The sequence below is a fragment of the Dioscorea cayenensis genome, chromosome 7, assembly GCF_009730915.1.
Source record: "Dioscorea cayenensis subsp. rotundata cultivar TDr96_F1 chromosome 7, TDr96_F1_v2_PseudoChromosome.rev07_lg8_w22 25.fasta, whole genome shotgun sequence".
Lineage (NCBI taxonomy): Eukaryota > Viridiplantae > Streptophyta > Magnoliopsida > Dioscoreales > Dioscoreaceae > Dioscorea > Dioscorea cayenensis.
This window is the reverse complement of record NC_052477.1, coordinates 11,331,050-11,340,692: the sequence shown is the minus strand read 5'-3', so window position 1 is coordinate 11,340,692 and position 9,643 is coordinate 11,331,050. Positions and strand designations below refer to the sequence as shown.

The 9,643-nt window shown below is 34.9% G+C and overlaps 1 long non-coding RNA gene across 7 annotated transcripts; it reads right to left on the bottom strand.

Moving 5' to 3' along the window:
- Window positions 1-952: 952 nt before the first annotated feature.
- Window positions 953-6,623, bottom strand: LOC120264592. 7 transcript variants are annotated; one of them, XR_005537489.1, is made up of 6 exons: window positions 4,583-5,455; window positions 4,166-4,472; window positions 3,980-4,053; window positions 3,195-3,491; window positions 2,376-2,436; window positions 2,070-2,288 (listed from the first exon to the last, which is right to left on the bottom strand). It is a non-coding gene; the product is annotated as an uncharacterized LOC120264592 (long non-coding RNA). The 7 variants fall into 7 exon arrangements; XR_005537485.1 differs by lacking the exons at window positions 2,070-2,288; window positions 2,376-2,436 and adding exons at window positions 2,443-3,116; window positions 6,354-6,623 and having other exon boundaries at window positions 4,583-4,801; XR_005537484.1 differs by lacking the exons at window positions 2,070-2,288; window positions 2,376-2,436 and adding an exon at window positions 2,443-3,116 and having other exon boundaries at window positions 4,583-4,801; window positions 4,877-5,455.
- Between the last annotated feature and the right edge of the window lie 3,020 nt (window positions 6,624-9,643).

Below are 9,643 nucleotides of genomic sequence, written 5' to 3'. Positions count from 1 at the left end.
AGGTTATTCAACTTCTCCTCCGGGACATGTATAGAGTTAGGTATGGTTGACCTTAGATTTTGGATCATGTATTTAAGGATCTCCACGACTCATTATTGCATCAGTTAGGAAGTATAATAGAGGGTTCTTACAGTTGAAACGATTGTCTCGGGCGGAGCAATATCCATGTACCCCATTTATATCAATTGCCTTACCTTCTCCTTTACTTGTGCTCTCTCTTTCTTGTTCTTTTACTTTTGTTATTTCACATCTTGTCACACATATCACTATTCATCTTTCACTTAGTTAAGAAACAATTTAAGTGTTTTTATTCCCTACTCCCTATGGATACGATGCCCCACTCATCTGGGATTTTATTACTTCGACAAACCCGTGCACTTGCGGGACATACGCAAAGGGCGTTGTCAAGGATGCTCTTGTATACAAATGGCGCTCAGCTCATACCTACCTACTAGTGGGCGCCCTACATGCAACATGGTGAGATATAAATCTTCTGCTATGCATTTGGAAATGCCCTTGTGGAGCACTAATCTAGACAACAATTTAACTTGGAGGTAAAATTTGCATGTTAGCAAGGTAGTAACAAATATTTATGTAAAAGGATAGTCAGCGGAAAGCTAGCCATGTTAACTATTTCAGATGTATGGATAAAAATGTGAAAAATAAAATATTAGGGGTGAACAAATAGCCACTCTCTTTAGGCACAAAACCATCATCCTAACTTTCAAACGAACCTAAGCAAGAACAATTAAGAGAAAATTTTAAGCAAGAACAATTAAGAGAAAATTTTATGGTCAATGGGTAAAACCTAAATAAAATTATGTAAAGAGGTCCCATGAAGCTTTCCTTTCCAATTGTGCTTAATTAATCTCGGTAAATTATCATAAAAAATACCACCATCTATGATTTAATTTTTTAGCCTTTGAGTTCTATAAAAATCAAAAATTAAAATGGATTAAATTGCTTGAAACTGATATTGATTTGAAGAGTTTGACTATTTTGGTAACAAAGGTAGTATAAATGTCCCAGTGAACATAAGATCGCTCAGTGCCAGCACAGCTTTGTTCACTAGATTGTAAAGCACCTCTAAATCAACTTGCACCACCTGCAAAAGAAGACCATGATTGGCATAAAATTCATTAGCCAACATGATCATATACTTGAAAAAGTATTAGAATGATAAGCTAAGGAGCCTATATAGATAAAAATTACATACATAATTTACATATACATCTTCATACAAAATAAATGCATCTTTTCCTACCAAGCTCCAATGTCACCAGTATTAAAGTCTCTTAAGCCTTTTCCATGATCTACAATTTAAGGTTGTGAAAAGGGCAAATGTTATTTGCATAACATCAAATGAACCAAAAGTAAACTGTTTTTACAATCAGAAAAACCAATTAACCTTCCTGGTACATAGATAAGACAAAGGCTTATCCAGTCTTTGCAAAAGTCCTAATAGTACTCATAAGAAAAAACAATCACACACAATTAACCAACCTTTGTTGTAGGCAATGTTATCAAAACTGGCCCGGACATTGACCCGGTCTAGGCTTTGGGTCTCGGGTCAACTGGTTCAACCACCGGGTCATTCGGGTCAATGCCGGGTTAATAAAATTATTTTTAAATATTATTTTTAAAATTATAAATTAGTTTTTAATTCTATAATAATATATAACATTTATTTATTATTTGTTATCAAATAAATAATTTGAAGGGACAAAAAAATAAATTGTAAAAAAATACATGACAAGCATACTAAAGTTAAAACCGATACATAATAAAATTTCAAAATTCAAGCTCTACATGACATATGAGACTCAACCTAATATCAAACTCATTCAAATATTCCATACATAACAAAAACACAACACAATATCATATGAATCCATAGTGAAATTTTCAAATTTAATCAAACCAACTCAATCCAATACATAACAAAAAGTTACAAAAAAATTAAAGGATGAAAAATGTCATTTTTATAAACAAGCATTAACCCGCCCGGGTTATTGAAACCCGACCCGGGTCACACTGAGTCACACGGGTTGATTACATGTCCGGTCTAATTAGAGACCCGGACCGGTTTAGTCACCGGATCACCGGGTCGACCGGTCGAACCGCCGGGCCGGTCCGGGTTTGATAACACTGGTTGTAGGTATTTGGATTTCACATGAATAGATCTCAATGAATAGAAATGGATGATTTTTGACATGCGCTTGAACATTCTTTGCCTTCGTCAAATTTTTTAGATATATGTGGATGGCACCATCTTTTTCTATGATCAACTGCAAGTTTAGTGATTAGTATATAATGTTTAATAAAATATTCTTGTGTGTATTTAAAGAAGAAATTTCATCACTTAGGAAGTTTACCTAATGCTTTATAATTGTCCTTCCAATGGTGAAAACATTCAGGATATATAAAATTATATTCCTAACACATGAACATAATTGAAAACATAAGAATAAAGTTGACAACAGAGCTCAGAACAAAATTAATGGTATTTAAAAATAGAAAAATTATAAGGAGATATTTACTGACTGGATTAAAATCAACTTTTTCTCTAGTATCATCCACCAACAATATAGCTGTTATGTTACACTCTAAAGAACTAGTCCACACAACATTCAAATCTTTAAGGAATATTGTGCTATCTGTAGCATGCCTTTTGCAAGAATTCTATTCTTGCATATGACATTAACTTCTTTTTTGAAAAAAGTGCCTTATCTTAAAATGGTGGTAACAAATCTATTTCAGAAAATTATGAAAATGCTTCAAGTAGAACTAAATAAGGGGGGAAATTACATCCCATAGAATATTAATGTAGAAACCACCAAAATTAAGAAAAATTTGTTTTTGATGTCTTCTTTAAAAAATGAAATGAAAGTGCTTTCTCCAGGTTACACCTGCATTGTTATTAAAGTGAAATCTCTTGTTAAAACTATAAACGCTAAAAACTAAAATATCCTTAAAAGATCAATTCAAACTATAGAAGAAAATTGATAGTATGAGGAATTGCATTACCACATCTTTGATGACGAAATGGCAAGTCTATAGTGTTCCAAAAAAAATTTTAGAAAATCTTCAACAAAAGGTCTGGATTTTTGTTTGTCCTTGTAAAGAGAAAAAAAAGTATCAAACAAGTTGCTTAAAAATCAAATAATGCCAAAATAAAATTTTGGCATACTTACTTTTTCATGTGCATCTTAAGTTTTTGGAGAGGAATTAGGGCCAGTTCCAACCCAATGAAATCCCTGTTCCAGCCCTTCATATTATGTGCAATTCAATCCATGGAGGCTGTCTGTTGCAAACTCTTAATAAGTTTGTGCAGCTTGCTCCCCTTAAGTTTGTTGGCTTGCTGTTGCTGCTTCTCCTTCTCTGTTTCCTCTTTCACGTGTCTCATCTTTTTGAACAACTTCATTAGTTTCCTTATTAGGCTGGCCTCGTTCATCCACTTCTTGTTCTTGGTGCTATTCTCCAACTTCATCCTTAAAAAGATGAAGATAAGAAGAGAAAAATAGAGTATTTAGCATGAAAAGTGCAATAAAGACTTGATGCAAATAATAGGTAGAATTTAAAAACCATAAAGAAACCTAATAATGCTAACTTCGGAGAAAAACCGAAACTCAAAAATCTAAGTACTAACATCTAAAACTAAGTGGACAAAATTTTAGAGACTAACAATAAATATAAAACAATAACTCCAAAAACAATTACTAGATTTTTCTCCACAAAGCTGCATGATTGCTGACAAGCAAAAACAAATCAACAGGAGATTGCCATGACTTTTTGCACATCCGTGAGGCCTATGTCTATCCCATCAATCATGATCGGCACATACTTATTAAAAAAACAAATGATGGGTGCAAAGGCACAAATTGGGGCAGGATGTCTATTGTAGATGGGTGTCAATATCAGAAGCTAATTAGCATGTATTAATGGGGAAAAAATTGTTCAACTGAAAAAAAATGCATACCTAACTATGACACCGATAATTCCCTGTCCTTCGGCCTACCATCAACCAAGGTAAAGCCAATCGTCTCCTCCTGTCTATCACAAAACATGCCTCTTCTTGAGATATGACATTCCAAAAAAATAAATTAATACTTATTTAAATATAATTTGAGTAAGTGTACAAGTTACTACACCATTCGAGCATTACCATGACAATTTCTGTAAGCATACAAGTGTTGCAAATGATCATTCCATGCTTTGATGAATATACCATGTACTTGAGGCCAATTCTTCTTTCTTCCCTAGCCACCAATGTCTTTGTGACCACTATCATGCTTGGCATGAGCTTCAGACAACATAAAGTTATAGTCACTATTCGACAAAAAAAAAGCTTCCTTCCACTTAAAACTCCAAGGTCATGAGGGACAGCCTGCGCAATGCATAGGAGGTAGGTGAAAGCAAGCACCAATATAATTTGTTGACCATATTGCTCAGGTAAAAATTCTTGGGGCAGCCTGTCATAAGGAACCCATTCAATTTGCATTGAAAAATCTAATAAAAAAAATCAGGGGAATTTAAAAAAAAAGTAATTTAAAAAAAATTGAGAAGGCAACACTTGACTTACATTGGATGAAAATCACTTAAAATACCTCTAAACAAGGGCACTCTTGGACAATCATGATGATTCCTGACTTGGTTTTTTTATCATCTCGTGCTAGCCAACTGTTAGTGAGAATTGTAAGGGGTGGTCATCCCTATACTTTGATGAATGGGCACCGTTTAATTTAACTCCATAATGAAGTATAGGAAATGCAACTTTGGGAATGTGCTCCATCATAAACAACTAAAAAAAAAAACAAAAAAGTTAATTATATGATACAAGGCTAAAAAAATTATTACTAAATATAGATATCCTTACCCTCAGAAAATGAAAATTAGCGAAAATGCCAGCGCGATATTTGATGTGGTTTTTGAGGTTGCCATGAAAATTTCCTAGCATGGCTATACCCCAAACATAGCTTCCTATATCATCTATACTCCTAAAAAACAACAAAAATATTGGAGGGACTAAATATGATGAACAAAGGACTATTATAGACCCTATAAAATAGAGGATTAATGCGTGAATGTAGAACTCAAGTCTTGTCCTTCAAGAGCATGGGCTTTCAAATAATTAATGTATATCCTAAGACAAACAAGTGAAATCCCACTTGTGTGATCACTGACACATGAATCCATGCTAAGAAACCCCTCACATAATGCGCGTCTATTGACATCCTTTACAACAATCATTTTACCATCTATAGGTAAACCTGTTATCCTCCAAACATCACCTACCCCAAAATATAAATTAATTTCTACAAAGCTTAAGCAACTCTTTTGAACATCATACTTATCAACCAAAGTTGTCAAAAGTTAACGAAAATGATTAACTGGGAGCTCAGTCGTAGTAAATTTTCAAACCCTGTCCTTACTCGTCTTTGTTTTGAAATATCATTAAGGTTTAACAAAACCCATTTCTAGGTTTTTTGCACTATCCCCAAACTTGTAAGTCATCTTGCAAAAATAATCAAAGAGCTTTGGTCAAGTGTTCAAAAATTTCTTTAGACAAAATTGAAACATTATGCCAACAATGAGTTTTAAGATTCAAACTAACTCACCCTTTTCTTGCTGAATTTTGCTATTCATTTTGGCTTAATGTTACAACTCTAGTTCCTATCCATTTGAGAAAAGGAATTATCTATCTTCTTCATTTTATAAGCATGGAAACATTTCTAATGAAGCTACAAATGTTTCCATTCATATAAATATATATATATATATATATATATATATTGTGGTTAGCAAAAAGAAATATTTATTATCCCAAATAGACCTGACCCCGGTTCGGTTTTGGTTCGGTTCCGATTCCAAACCGGGGGTTCCGGTTTTATAAATTTTGGAACCGAAACCAAACCGTAATTAAATGGTTCCTGTTCCGGTTCCGGTTCTAAATGGTTTTGGTTTTGGTTCCTGTTCCAAACGGTTTAGGTTTTGGTTCCGGTTTCACACATCTACAGGTCTACTTCCTTCATTCACATTTATATAGTTATATCTTTAAAGAAAAAAAAACTCATTTTTATATATAAAAAAAAAAGCTTGAACCACATAATCTATATCCAAGCAACTAAATGCCTTCAAATCCCACTAAAATCAAAAATACAAATTTTAATCTCGGTCTAACTCTTTCACAAATCCAGCAAAATCAAAAATAAAGAAAAAAAAATGAAATCAGAAGGAGGGGAAAATAAACTCAAACTACAAATATTTAATTTATGATGATCAAAGCTGATCAAATCTACATCAACATGAAGCAAAAATGTAAAAATTAAGACACAAGACTAGAAAGTAGAGACCCGTGAAGAACTCCTTGATTGCTCTTTTCTCACCCATCAAGCAACTCGCCATGGATGAAGAACTGATGCTTGAAGCAACAAGAATGAAGATGATAGCCTAAGACCAGAGAACCAAGAAAAGCTCATTGAATATTTGCTTTTTTTTTCACTGATCAACAAATTACCATGGAAGAAGCAATGAAGGACTAAATCTTGAAAGAATAAAGCTTTGCAGCCAGGCTTGCAGAGTTGCAGAGATATAGAATAAAGCTTTGTTCTTATCTTTTTGGTTTGAAGTCAATCCTAAGAGACAACATCTGACAATGTCACATGCAAGCAATGCTTTAAAAATAAAAAATAAAAAAAAAACAAAGAATTCAAAGATCTTTCATTTAATAAAAAACAAATTAAAATGAAATTAATTGAAAAGATAGGTTTAAAATTAAATGCTTTTCAAATTCCTCCTCCATACAAAATCAAAATTAATCAAACATTAAATTAAATAACTATTTTAAATGCTTTACATTTTTTTAATCACTGCCAGTGGTGCCATCCGTGGTTTGATCATCTGGAACATCATAGCTCAATTCTTGATCCAATTGTTGTTGTTGCTCAAATTCTTGTTGTCTATATTATGCTCTGGTCCAGTCATCAACACAAACTTGAGCTTCAATTGACTCTAGACTCATACAGGAACGCCTTGCATCTAGTATATTTCCACTTGCACTAAACTCTTGTTCCACAAAGAATCGTAGAAACCGGTGTTGAAAAGGATTTGCTTAGCTATAGTAGCTAAAATTCGAAAATGTTTTTTTGATGCTCCTTCCACCATTGTAAAAATATTAAAAACTGCTATCATCAATAAACTCAAAAAGAAGTTGTTAGATAACTTTCAAGCTCAGGTCTTGAGCTTGTCGATGATGAAGATGAACATAATTGTTTTTCGTTTTTAGAGCCAATAGTTGATACCCCTTAGGAAGTGATGATGATGGAAGTTCGAAGTGATGTCACTTTGTTCAAAAATTAATACCACAAATTCTAGCATAATCATCATATAATTTCAACAAATGAAGTTCTAACATTAATACACAAAAAGAGCAATATCAACATTTAGATTTAAACATGTATAATAAACATCTAAATAATCTTTTTAAACCATCTAATTTACAACGTGGATCAAGAACAGATGCAAGCAAATAAATAATTGGAATATTTGTATAATAATCACACCATTTTGCCTTCATAACACTACAACAAGGTAATAATTGTTCAGTCATTAGCAAAAATCGGATAGTGTACCAACAATATTAACACTCTCCATAAGAAATAAATGTGTCGTAGGATAATAAATACCGGATAAAATATTAGTAGCATCATTAAAAACTTTTAATAATTGGCAAATTTTTGTACAAATATCCCAATGATGAAGATAAAGAATGATATTACTAGCATTATATTGCATAAAACTACATAATAAACTTTTATATTCTTCAGTTTGAGAAAGTAATTTATACATATAATTCCAACGAGTAGGAACATCACGAGAAAATATTATAGGATGTTTGCCATGAGTAATGCAAAATTTTGACCATGCTTTCATTTGTGATGGATGCCTCCATAAATAAAGAATTGCATTCCTAATATGTTCAATAAAACATTCAAGTGCTTTTAATGCGGCCTGAACACTGATAAGTGCTTGTGCGATATGAATGCGAAGTGTTCATTCCTTATGTTGAGCATTACTTTTCTCAGTTTTTTACATTAATATGTGTGTTTTTATGTTACTTTTATGCAGGTAGGGTTGTGAGACCGAGTATGAAGAAAATAGGCCAATGTGGATCATAATGCACCTATTTTGGAGGAAATCTTGCTAAGGTTCAAACGCGAAGACATAGGGACGGTGTGAGATGCTAGAGTGTGTGCCAACCTCCCTCGCATTCGAGTGAGCACATCCATTTGGAGGGGCACAAAGGCGATCACACTCGAGCACTCCGCCTTATGCATATAAGAACAAGAGCTCCACCAACATGTATCTCATTGAAAAAAACAAGTGATTCACGACGTGAGCGTGTGCCCGCTTTGCGTTACCCGCATGAAAAGTATGGAATTGGGAAGTTATTCGGTCGAAGACCGTAGGCAGCAATCGTAGCAATCATCGTAGCATCAATGTTCACGACCGGCGAGAAATCGGAGAGCAGATAATCCACACGGGCGTGGAAATTATCCACGCCCGTGTGGAAATTCGCACGCGGGCGCGTGTATCGTCCCACGCCCGTGGAGTTGCCCGATTCTAGCCCTATTTCAAAAGCCAATTCATCACGATTTTTGAATTCTTTTCTCCATCTTTTCCCCAACTTATGAGAGGGCTTCGGCTAGGGTTTTGAGCGGTATTGGCTAGGTTTTTGGAGAGGGTCTACGGCTCCGACATCGTGATTCCATTAGGAAGAAGGTTGGTAGGGGAGCTTCGATCGAGGCGTATCCTATACCGGACGAAGGAATCCTTGGACGACGAGTAGAGGACTCTTCACAAGACCATCGACACGACCATCGAGGGGGTTTCTTTATGGATTCATTGCTTTTACATTCGATTCCTTTGATTGTACTAAGCTCCATGGAGAGCTAAACCCCTAGTGGGTGCTTGGATGATTGTGAACCCTAGGATGTATTCGTTTTATTGAACTTCTTTATTATGCTTTCAATAAATTGATGTTTATTGTGAGTTCCAACCTTGAATGTTTAATTGTATGAACATTTCCCCTAGAGTGACACTAGGGTTGAGAGTTCTTGTTGGTAATCTTGTGAGTAAGTGACACACCACTAGCGTTAGATAAAGCTAGGTTGGAGAGGGTTGAGAGGGTGAGTCGAGAGGTACAGGAGCGTCCCCTTTCCTTCTCGCGTGATAGATTCTACCTCCGTTCCTCGAGTTCTTTGTGGCCATAATAGAGTGAGTGGTCTAAGGGATGAACCTCCGCTGGGGCCTAGTTGCGCGTGCAATGGAGTGAAGCGTTGAGAGGATCTTAGTATCTAGGGCTTAATTGTGGCTAGGGACCTTCCGGCTGGACCAAAGGGTTAGGTCTACTTTTAGGAAGAGATTTATCACTTGGAATCCCTAGAGCTCATTGCAACTCTATGCGAGTGCGAGGTGTTGAGATTGTTCAATTTCTCCTCCGGGACATGTATAGAGTTAGGCATAGTTGACCTTAGATTTGGGACTATGTATGTAAGGATTTCCACGACTCACCATGGCATTGATTAGGAGGTATAATAGAGAGTTCTTGCACTTGAAACGATTATCCTAGGTGAAGCATCAT